The 12,175-nt window shown below is 47.9% G+C and overlaps 1 pseudogene; it reads left to right on the forward strand.

Annotated features, from left to right (window-relative positions):
* Positions 1–1,263: 1,263 nt before the first annotated feature.
* On the forward strand, positions 1,264–2,238 carry LOC119271433 (annotated as a pseudogene).
* Positions 2,239–12,175: the final 9,937 nt, after the last annotated feature.

Genomic DNA, 12,175 nt, shown 5'->3' on the forward strand with positions numbered 1-12,175 from the left:
CCTCCTCTTCCTGTTACGCTGGCGCAATGAACAAGCGACATCTGCCTCTCCGTCACTGCTCCATCCCCGCATTGAAGAAGAATGGGTCGAGTGAGACCGTGTGACGGACAAGACCCGTGACCCGAAAACGCACTAAGGCTTCGTTTGACATGAGAGGTTTCGCGGGGTATCGAGTGGATTTTCCACGCGTGGCCCAGAACCCTCTACAATCCTCCTTGGCCCATTTGGCAGACGAGGTTTCGCTGGCCCAATCCACCTGATCCCCCCTCGATCCGCCTCGACCCACGCGGGTCAGAAGGCACGAGGAGGCTCTCGTGGAATTGGAGCCACACGCGAGACCGAGCCTTCTCCTCGCCGCCGTCCTCGCGGAGGGATGCGTGGCTGGAGGGATGTGTGGCTGGAGAAGGATTTATGTTTTCAAGAGGATTGGGTGAGAGAAGGGGATTCACCAAATCCCCTTAAATCCCTTCTCCCAAAACCTCCATGACCCCTTCTTGTCAAACAAAGCCTAAAGGGAAAAGGTCAAACAATCAACAGATTTGATCCACAAGCACGGTGAGATCTGCAAAGAAATCGGACGGCCTAAAAATTCGACCTGAAACCAAACCAAAATCAGTCGACTAAAATTTAATAGAAGTGTTTTTGATCTAATCATTACCTGACGATGGGCGCCGTCGATGTTGCGGACCAGGTGCAGTGCAGGATCAGTCGTACGATTCGAGGAACATACGAGACATCCTTTCTTAGACAAGGGGCGCAGGCGAACATGGACGTCCCGAGGTAGCCGTCAAGAAAGCCAATCAAATAGCATACACATCTGAAAATCGCAAAACGCCGCCTATTTCCTCCGAAAGCATGAAGCAAAAATCATCTCTAGATGTCAGTCGTAGACACTGTGTGAAGCAAAGAGCGATAAAGAACCAGTGATATAATGCTAAAATATAAACTAACGATGATATTATATGGAAAAAACAGTACGTGTCTGCGGATTAGTCCATAAGCCATGGTGCGGCTGCACATGTGACATGTGCACGCTACGTCATCATTAATTTCTGATGACCTTGCTGACTCTCTCAAGCTATGGATCAATCACGAGCAAAGGCTATATAAACACACAGGATCATCACAACATCATCACACATCTAGCCATCCTAGACAAACACCCCTGAAGCACACGAACAAACAGATAGGCAAAGAACTCCCAGATCAGCTCTGCACAGATAAGTTTGAAGCGGCATCCTGCATCCATCGATAGATATCGACATGGCGCCGGCTCCCGCTCGAGCTATTGCAGTGGTGCTGCTCACGTTCGTCTGCTGTGGGTGCGCCATGGCCGCGGACCAAGCACCGGTCAAATGGCTGAGGGCGCACGCGACCTTCTACGGCGGCGCCGATGCCTCTGACGCTATGGGTGGAGCATGCGGGTACGGTAATCTGTACTCGGCGGGGTACGGTACGCGGACGGCGGCGCTGAGCACGGTGCTGTTCAACGACGGTGCGGCATGTGAACAGTGCTACAAGATCACATGCGACCGCAAGCTGGCAGATCCGATGTGGTGCAGACCAGGCGTCTCGGTGACGGTGACCGTCACGAACTTCTGCCCGCCTAACAACGCGCTTCCGAGCGACAACGGCGGCTGGTGCAACCCGCCGAGGCCACACTTTGACATGGCGCAACCGGCCTGGGAGAAGATCGGCGTTTACAAGGGCGGCATCATCCCCGTCATGTACCAGAGGTACGTAGGGCATGAGTTTTTTAAAGGAAGAACCAATTGTTTTTCTTGAAAGTAAAAATTGCTTAAATTTGGTATGAAATCGATTTTTCTGCAGGGTCCCATGCGTGAAGAAGGGTGGGGTGCGGCTGAAAATCGATGGTCATGATTACTTCAATCTAGTTACTGTGATGAACGTCGCAGCTGCCGGCTCAATTAAATCGATGGATGTCAAGAGCTCTGATTCAAATGATTGGATGCCAATGTCCCGTAACTGGGGTGCCAACTGACACTCTCTAGCAAATCTTACTGGTAAAATGCTCTCATTCAGGCTGATTGACACAGATGGACAGACAATCGAGTTAAAGAATATTGTGCCCGGTGGATGGAAGTTCGGACAAACATATGCAAGCAAACAACAGTTCAAGTGATCATTTCTCCGGTGATCACTTTAGAATATGATTGGTTAATGAACGTACCATCATACGTATATTGTAGCAATATTGTTCAATTTAATTTATTTGTGTGGTGGTGCTCAATTACATTAATTGATCCACTACTTTGTATATAAATTACATCGATTCATTTGATAAACACATGTAACATCCTTGTATGTGCTTAAGTTGTTCTAATTTTATATAAATTTAGATGGTGTCCACAAAGTACGATGACTACCGAGTTACATCTAATGTTTACTAGCCATACCCGCGCGGCGGCACGCCGCGCCCCGACGATACATAGTGTCTATAAGTGCTGTCTTTATTGTATGCAGTAAATTTCAAATGAAATTAACAGTACTGTATGGATAAAGCTATATTCTCAAAAAAAGAAAATAATATGCATGGAAGCAAACTGGGAGGCGAATTGAAAAACATGGTTTTATTCATCACATGGTCAATATATTTTGCAAAGTAGGAAGTACACATTGCCATTATCACACCAACAAGACCGAACACATTAGAGCCGTTCATAGCTTATACTCCCTCCATTCCAAAATATAGTGCACCCGCGCTTCCCGAGGTCCAACTTTAACCGTAAATTTAACCAACGAGACCAACTGCGGCGGGAGAAAAAATTATATAATTGAAAACTTCTTTCGAATATGAATTCACTGATATAATTTTTGCTCCCGCCGCAATCGGTCTTGGTAGTTAAATTTACGGTCAAAGTTGAAGCACGTGGATAGAGGAAACACTACATTGTGGAATGGAGGGAGTATCATTCTAGTGAGACCTCCCGGGTGATTGGTGCGTGCGATGAAGTGGTAGCTTTTGCATATTCTTGCGTACGATCTTGTTGTGGCTTAGCATGGTTGCATGAGATTACTGAATCATCAATATGTGGGCGGTGAGGATACATATGCAATGGTATGATGCCTAAATTTGGTTGCATATCTTTGCCAAGACCTTGGTCCGTCTTGTGAGCTCATTTCGTTGAGTAATTATTTGCTAGTTGTTGCTGCTCCAAACGATAAGAACTGGTTTCTGTGCAAACTTGAAGTATGATGTATCAACCTTAGGGTGCATAATGGTTAAATTAGCTCATTTATGTTGAAGTTTCATTGTAAGACATGGGGGCAGTGTGATGTCGACGATTTATGTTGAGGTTCCATGTGTTGTAAAAGGAAGTCTCATGTATCAACTCTTTGATTGTTTGACTGGTTGCTAGTTTGGCCAATATTTTTTTGCTCAACTATTGAAGAACCATGGATCAAAAATTGGATTGGTCGGTCATATGGAAGCACAACTTTGTTTTCATATATATATGATCTTGTTTGAATACAACATGCCTTCCAAAATTTCTCCTCACATATGAAATTTAGCCGATAGAAGCTGCATGGTGGGTATGAAATTGACACAATAGGCTCATCACAGCCTATTAGAAACAACTAAATTAACCATGCATGTGAGCATGCCATATACTTGATTGAAGCAGGCCTTCAATTACTGATATACATTATAAATAAAATATTATTTTCATGACCATCAATCAGACTAAATAAATGGAGCAGGCCCTATGATGAAAAGGCGCGCTCTTTGCCTTCTCATATATTCTTTTATGATGGTACATAGTAATTTGTCAATAGAAAATGCAGCCTTCTGTAGTATCTTGACATAGACATTTATATCCGCCTATATATACAGAGCCATGTTAATTTAGAGACAAATCAGAACTTCTGCTTGGTTATGACAGAGTCAAATACTTTCCATACATGTAGACCGTGTGATCTCCAAAAGAATTATACACTGACACATAAGAGTTGGGAGATTCATTGTTAAAGAACTGAACTAACACTTGCTTAAAGCTCCAGCTACAGTTTGTATATTAGATGAGAGTTAAAGCTTCAACTTTGTAGTGGATCAAAGTCATCTAGAGAGAAGACCATTATTATCAACCACCTGTTTCCATCCAACACTCCCAAGCTATGTGAACTGTTACTGTTTCTGCCTTTCTTTCTGAATGTAAAGAACCTACTATGTATGGCTATCTATATGACCTTGATGGAAAATACCAAAATAATAAAATTTGGAAGAAGGCAAACAAACGGTTGCAGGAAGCAAACTTTTACAAAAAGATGAAAATGCATACCCCTAGCAAATTTGGAAATCAAAATTCCGAAGGTAGCTCTAGTAAATTCAGGTTTAATTTCTTCAAAATAGATACGTCATGCTTGGGACCCTGTACTACTATGCAGCGAGAGTGCACATTTACTGTTTATAATTTCAGAGATGTTGCCAACCCCACCAGGGCTAATGCAATTCTGTCAAGGGCAGATGGCAACAGCAGTGGTGTTTTGCTGCAGGGACTGGCATATCTGAGGAAGAACCAGTTATCGAAACTCGAACGATTCACATCATTCAAATTCTGCACAAATGTAACAATAAATTCCTTAGTATAAAATTGGAATTTCTCATTGATTCATCAATTCAGTTCTGGATGTTTATACAAAATTTGGTCGAACAATTCCTAAACAAAGAGCCGTCATCGTGAAACTTTAGAAATACGGGATAAAGTTCAGGAAAAAGGCTTGGGAAGCTCACCGTGACGGTGCTCGTCCATGTTCATGGTGGACGTAGGCCATCATTGCAGTTTAAAGCCCAAAAATCAGACAGAATGACATGGCCCATCACCGCGGAGGAGCCTGCCACCGTGCTCATGGCCCATCACCGACGTAAGTCGTGGTGATGCCCATCGTAGAGATGAAGGGACGCTCGGTTCCTCCCGGCCCAGATCAACGCATGACAGAGTAGGGGACTTGCCTAAGAGCATCTCCAACAGCCGCGCAAAACTAGGACCGTGCCGTAAATTAGTTCGTTTTAGCGCGCGCAACGTGGCGGGTAGCTCCAGCGGGCGCGCAAAAACGGCGCGCGCGCTATAACGGGTTGGGCGCACGGTCGAAAACACTTAGCCGCGCGGTGTATTTCGGGCGCCAGCTATAGCGCGCGGCACACTCGAGCGCTCGCGCCGCACTCTTTCCTCTCCTCGTCCTACGCCCCGCGCGCGCCGGCGCCGGCGCCTTGCCACCCACCTATGGACGCGCACACCGGCGCCTCGCTCACCCCGCTGTACAGCCGCGACCCCCCCGTTGTCGCCGTCGCCGCCGCCGGCGGAAACCCTAGCGCGGGAAGCGCTGGCGTCGCCGCCGCCGAAGCTCCGCTGAGCGTCGGCCTCGCGCGCAGCCTCTTCTTGCCGCCGCGGATGACCACGGCGCCGGGTGGCGTCGCGCCGGCGCCGTCCCGTGCCGCCGCCGCACCGTCGAAGAAAGTCCCCAATGCGGCACGGACGAAGAAGGGCAAAACATCCGCGAAGAAAAACAAGGCGGCGGACGGCTCCGGCACCACGAAGGCGAGGGGAAAGAAGCTTGCAGGGCGTTCGACGGCCGCGGCGGCTTCCGAAGCGCCGGCGAGCTTACTCGTTGAGCCGGCCGCCGACGCGCACCACGTGTTCGACGAAATGCCTCCAAGATGAAAAAATTTCCAACTTTTCTTTTCTTCTTATTTTTTCAATGCATCATCATCACATATAGATAGCTTATTTGCATTGTTCAAAAAACTTTGTAGTCTCAACGATGATGCATACATGTCCACTATGGATGTTGAGTCCAATAATTCGCATTGGTCTCAAACCAATGACACCCATTTCGAAGACCATGAGTTTGAGGTGGACAAGGAGTGTGAGGGAATTGTCGAGGCGCCGAAAGGAAGAGCGGGCAATTACTCAACCAACGATGACAAGTTACTATGCCATACTTATTTGCAAGTGTCGAGGGATCCATCCATTGGAGGTGATCAAAGTAGAGACACGTATTGGTGGCAAATGAAATAACACTTTGATGCTCACAACTTGAGTGGAATTGACCGCTCCGAGAGATCACTTCGGTCCCGATGATCGACAATCAACGCGGATTGTCAAAAGTGGGCGGCCGTACAAAAGGCAGTTGACAAGATTAACCCAAGTGGCACAAATGAGGATGATCGAGTAAGTGGCATCTCATATATGTTCATCATACTTGTTTTTGGTGACCGAAGTGCTAACTTGTTTGGTTTTTCTTGTAGAACAACATTACACAAAACTTGTTCAAAGAAGAGACAAGGACAACCAAGAAGGGGAAGATCAAGAAAAGCAGGGTCTTTACCTTGCCTCATTGCTATGAAGTGTTAAAGGATGATGAGAAATGGAAGAAGCGTGTTGGTTTGGAGGATTTGCATTTGAGCAACAAACGGAAGCAAGCAATGATGATGATGATGAGGATGATGCATCAAGTGATGACGGCAAGAGAAGCCCCACATCCAACTCGGTTTCATACTCGAAGCCAAAACGATCGGATGGGTGCAAGAAAGACAAAACCGAAAAGAAGAAGAAGAAAGAAGATGATGAGCTCAAAAATGCTATGGAAGCTATTGTGAAGGCAAGGGTCGACGCCAATGAGGTGAGGAAAATGGCAAGGAACCAAGATGCCGTGGCCGAGGAGAGGAGGTTGGCGGCCGAGGAGAGAAGGGTGACGACCGAGGAGAGAAAGGTGACTTTGGAGGAGAGGAAAGTGAGCAACGAGGAGCGAGCTAAGTTGTTGGAATGGGAGAAGCACTTGTTCTTCTTGGACACATCTAACCTCAATGTGGCGCAAAAAAAGTATGTCAATCTTGCCCAACAAGAAGTCTTGATCCAAAAAAGAGTCTTGGTTCGTGCAATGGGTAGCGGTGGCTTCGGCGCCATGGGTGGCGGTGGACTCGGCGCCATGGGAGGCATGGGTGGCTTCGGAGCCATGGGAGGCATGGGTGCACCTCCGGCCGCCATGGGAGGCATGGATGTACCTCCGGCCGCCATGGGAGGCATGGGTGGCTTTGGAGCACCCTCCGACGCTATGGCCGCCATGGAAGGCATGCGTTTTGCTTCTCTCATGGGAGGTATGGATGCACCTCCGGCCGCCATGGGTGCAATGTCTTTCGATGTGCCTTCTCACACACATTCCCATAAAGATGCCGTTGAAGATCTTGCCAACACCGCCGGAGCTTCACATGATGCGGTGCGTGATGCGGTGCGTGATGAGGAGAGGGAGGAAGATTCATCTTCAGAGGCGGAAGAGTCGTCTTCGAAAGATGAGGACGAAGACGAAGACGAGGAAGATGAAGATTGATGTGTCTTTCATGTCTTGAACTTTTAGTTTGCATTTGAACTTGGTTGGATGAACTTGTGGGCATGAACTTTTATTCATCAACTAGTTTGTGTCAAATTTCACATGTTCATTTTTGTCCAAAATATCATATATGCAAAATGCCCAGCGAGTCACGCGCGCTGTATTTTTGCGCTCTGCTGGACCGGCGCGCGCGCCTACATTATAGCGCGGCTGCTGGAGCCAGCGCAGGCGGGCGCGCAAAATCAGCCGCAGCGCGCGCGGCAAACAGGTTTTTTGCGCGCGGCGCTTTAGCGCGGCTGTTGGAGATGCTTTAAGAGATGGTGCGTACTCAGAGGCAGACATCGGCATTTGCACTTGGTTCACGACGATGTCCTTGTTGGCCGAGATGTATAGTCAAAGGATTCCCTGTGCATCCAAGCAAGATGGACGGCCGCTCTGCTGGGATGACGAAGAGTGGGGCCCCGCCGAGGATGGCCATGCCCACGGCGCCGTTGCCGTGGCCGGTCGGGAGGGAGAGTGCAATCGTGTTACCGACGTCCTGTTTGTCCACGAACTACGCGAGAAACGCGTGTCCTGAGCACGCGAGCCCCGCCCAGGATGTCCAAACCACGCCAGAACGCCGCAGCTCGGCCACAAAGCTCGTCGCCGCGTCGATCCTTTTGGTCCCGGCATAGCCTTGCACGTGCCAGCGGACCGGTTATGCAGCACAATAGCGGGTGACAGCCAAGGCGCCCACGCATCACACGTATCTTCACTTCTTCAGTCATAGCACGCAAGCCCCGCGCGCGAGCGCGACGCACCTGGCCAAGAGAGCAAGCAGGAAGCGGCCGTCATGTCCTCCGCTTACCGCCCTACAGCTTACACAGAGGTGGCGCGATAGGGAGCTCAGGCGCGTGCCGACATCGGTGCTAGGCTAGCCGAAGCAGCAGTTTCCCACGACGATGACGGGGGACTGAGGGCTTCGGTGGCCTGGACGCGTGCAATAATGCAATATCAACACATGGGCGGCGCCAGATGCCTTCAGGTGTCGACCATGAGGTGCGCCTGGGAGACACGGGACAGGCGGGCGCCGGCAGCCTGTGCGGGGGCGATCTAGAGGCGCGGCGGGCTGGACGGGCTTGAGGTCAAGAGCACCGGCTCACGGGCCTGCACGACGGCGGGAGAACCAACAACGGCACCAGGGACGACGTGCGGATGCGGCCTGAGTTCTTCCTCCCGCATAGAGGCACCTCCGCCATCACTTTCCCTCCTCGGTCGTGGTCTTCGCGCACACCTCCTGTGCATCACCACCTTGGCCATGCGGAGGAGAGATGGGGAGCCGCCGCCGGGAGATGAGATGAAGGCCGGCGCCGGGAGCGGAGATGCGTTGGGGGCTCCGGCGAGGGACAGGAGCGCCGCCCCACTGCTCGACAATTGTTGTGATGCAGGCGGGAGAAGGGGGTGTTTTTTATAGGCTCATACGGCGGCCAAGCGGTGGTGAGTCGTACACGGAACTTCGATGGAACTCTCCAGAAGAAACCGGAGAGATCAGGATGGCTCAGCGGCAGAACGCAGAGTTGACCCGGAATGAAATCTGAAGGAAATATCTTGATTCAACGGCAAAAACGGCAGCGATAGAACACATCAGTAACATCTTGACAGGACGGTCGAAGCGGCACCGCTGTTCAGAACGTAGGACGACACCGCCTACGCAAATAGTACATGAGCCGGTCCACATGCAGTGAAAAAAAAAAGCTAAATGAACCAAACGAATCATCAAATCAGTTCAAAAAAAATTGAAACTAAACACTGAATCCACAAAGCGTTTGTACACACCCCGTACCAAAATAATACCACGCGGCACATGGACGATTCACCATGGGTCACTTTCGTACAAGTGTTTGAATCTCAGCGCGAAAACTTTGCCTGGAATAGAGGCTTGGGTATTATGTATACTGGTGGAACCGACATTTAACAATATAAGGCAAGTGGTTGCATGCATAATAACAATGCAAAGGTCCGGGTCAACCCTCTTTCCGAAAAACAATATAACACAATAGTCTTTAGACATTTAGACATTTACAAAACAATTTACATACACTAATCAAGGGAAGGCAATAGAATGGGATCGGTTGATAAAAAATTAGTTTGTGTTTGCTAATGTCTTTGAGTCTAAGTTCTCGCTTTTCTTTTCTTTTAGTTCAATACATGTAATATGTTGTCCACGAAAAGCATAATACAACAGAAAAATTAGTGCTAGAAAATACGAAAGAAAGAAAATCATCTGACCGTCGATATAAGGAATTGTCCTTTCTCTAGTAAGTACATGATCGTCAGATCACCATAAATATGCCACACATATCTCATCCATTAGATCACCATAATTGTGCTTAAAAAATCCCAATCACTCGTTCTAAATATATGCTATCTGTGGTACCTCCCTCCAATCTCTGTGCAATGTCTCTTAGCAGAACTTTGGGGTTCGATATTTGTCCTTGGTGTCCAAGGTGGTCAAATGCAATTGTGCCCTCCCGACCAACCAAAAGCAGGAAAAAAGAACCACATATAGCCTTTCATTATATGTTAATTAGAGAAAGTCCTTTGTATGTAAAGATGGCTACCGATTTCCCATTGTTTTACTCCAAACTTCATGGTGTTAATGATTTAAGTGTGCACGGGAGATAAAAATCAGCTAAAAAACCTACAAGGAAACACAAAATCAAAACAAATCTTATTGATTCATCAAGTTTTGTAATCAAGTTAGTTTGAAAGTTGCAACAAAGGAAATGATTGGTGACCCCCTAAAATTGCCATGAAGAGAAGTGTTGGCCAAGTCAAGGACTTAGATTTTTCTATTTTGGTGATCCAATCACATTGAGTTCATAGGCAATACTGATATTGTCAAAAGAGGAATGAGGTTGCTAGGCTAAGTTTATCTCTCCATGTGCTTAAAGATCAAGTCCAAAGCCCTCAAAAGTCTCAATTTCTCCAGTATATCTACCTACTTTCATTCCTTTCGATCCTCCAAAAGGTTATCCAGATATAGCCATTGCAGAAACCCCGTTCCTCAGAGTTCTTGAACAAGTCTGTCCGGAACAGCCGAAGCACTCTGCTCCCATATATGTTCAGTCTTCGAAATTTCCAGATAGCTTCTCTCATGATTTCTGAATATTCCAGAGATGTCCACATGTGTAAGGTTGGTCAGTCAGAGCCTCTGAACAACCTCGTTCGAATCTTTCGAGTAGTTTGAAAGTTTCCACCTTTAGCACCGTTCGATGATTCCAAGCTGATCACTCTAAGCTTCGGAGCAGTAATAAAAAGTGTGTAATGGTCATATTTCCAGTCCTGCCTATTCAAACCCCCACCTATCCCATCAGTTCACTAGAAGCAAACTCCACTCTCATCATATTTTCTAAGATATAACCACCTTCTTGTGTCAAGCTCACAGGGTTTTCTACTCCAACAATCAAGCCAAACCTTTGATCTCTAATGCCATCTTTGTTTTCCTTTCCCACCTCTCCAATCCGACTCTATATATTGAGAGAGTTTTCAGTGTGGAGGAGATTATCTGTTGAAGCACAAGTTCAAGGATTCTTCAACAAACAAAATCAATCTTGTTAACTCGAGGATGTGCGCCTGCTAGATCAAGTAGAGAAGCCTTCAAGGTGTGATGTAACCAAGAAGTTCGTACGGCCTTGGAGATTGCCTGCTTCATGAAGATCTACCCTGAGTGAGGCTAGACCATCATGGTTGTATGCAATGATGGCATAGATTGGTTGCTCCTTTTGTGGACCCATTTTGGGGGATAGTCCATTGTGAGATCATTCCTTTGTGAAACTCATAACCGGGATCTTTGTCATCCTAGAACCTTAGTGATTTAAATCCTTCATCAACATGGAGTAGGATAGAGACGATGAAAGGATCGATATGGTTGACTAGAGGAGGGGTGAATAGGCAACTACCAATTTTTTAGCTTTTCTTTACCAAATTAAACTTTGCATCAAAGTAGGTTGTCTAGATGTGCAACTAGGTGAACAACCTATATGATGCAATAACAACAAGCATACAAGCAAGCAAGAGAAGTAACACTACAAGGCTTGCACAAGTAAAGGTAAGAGATAACCAAGAGTGGATCCGGTGAAGACGAGAATGTGTTACCGAAGTTCCTTCCTTTTGAGGGGAAGTACGTCTCCTTTAGAGCGGTGTGGAGGCACAATGCTCTCCAAGAAGCCACTAGGGCCACCGTATTCTCCTCACACCCTCACACAATGCGAGATGCCGTGATTCCACTATTGGTGCCCTTGAAGGCGGCGACCGAACCTTTACAAACAAGGTTGGGGCAATCTCCACAACTTAATCGGAGGCTCCCAACAAAACCACGAAGCTTCACCACAATGGACTATGGCTCCGTGGTGACCTCAACCGTCTAGGGTGCTCAAACACCCAAGAGTAACAAGATCCGCTAGGGATGAGTGGGGGAATCGAAAATCCCTTGGTGGAAGTGTAGATCGGGGCCTTCTCAACCACTCCCGAGCAAATCAACAAGTTTGATTGGCTAGAGAGTTAGATCGGGCGAAGATGGAGCTTGGAGCATTTAATGGAGCTTGAGCAATAAATGGAGCTTGGGGGAGAAAGAGGTAGGTCAAAGAGAAGAAGGGGACTCCCTTTTATAGTGGGGGCAACAATCCAACCGTTGCCCCCCACCAACCAGCCCCGCACAGGGCGATACTACCGCTGAGAGGGGGCGGTACTACCGCCAGGACAGCGGTACTGCCGCGCCAGCCAGCGGCACTGCCGCGCAGAGGAGACTAGTAGGGAAAGGACCCAAACGTGGTACTACGGCGGTGGT

Source organism: Triticum dicoccoides, chromosome 3A (genome assembly GCF_002162155.2).
Source record: "Triticum dicoccoides isolate Atlit2015 ecotype Zavitan chromosome 3A, WEW_v2.0, whole genome shotgun sequence".
Lineage (NCBI taxonomy): Eukaryota > Viridiplantae > Streptophyta > Magnoliopsida > Poales > Poaceae > Triticum > Triticum dicoccoides.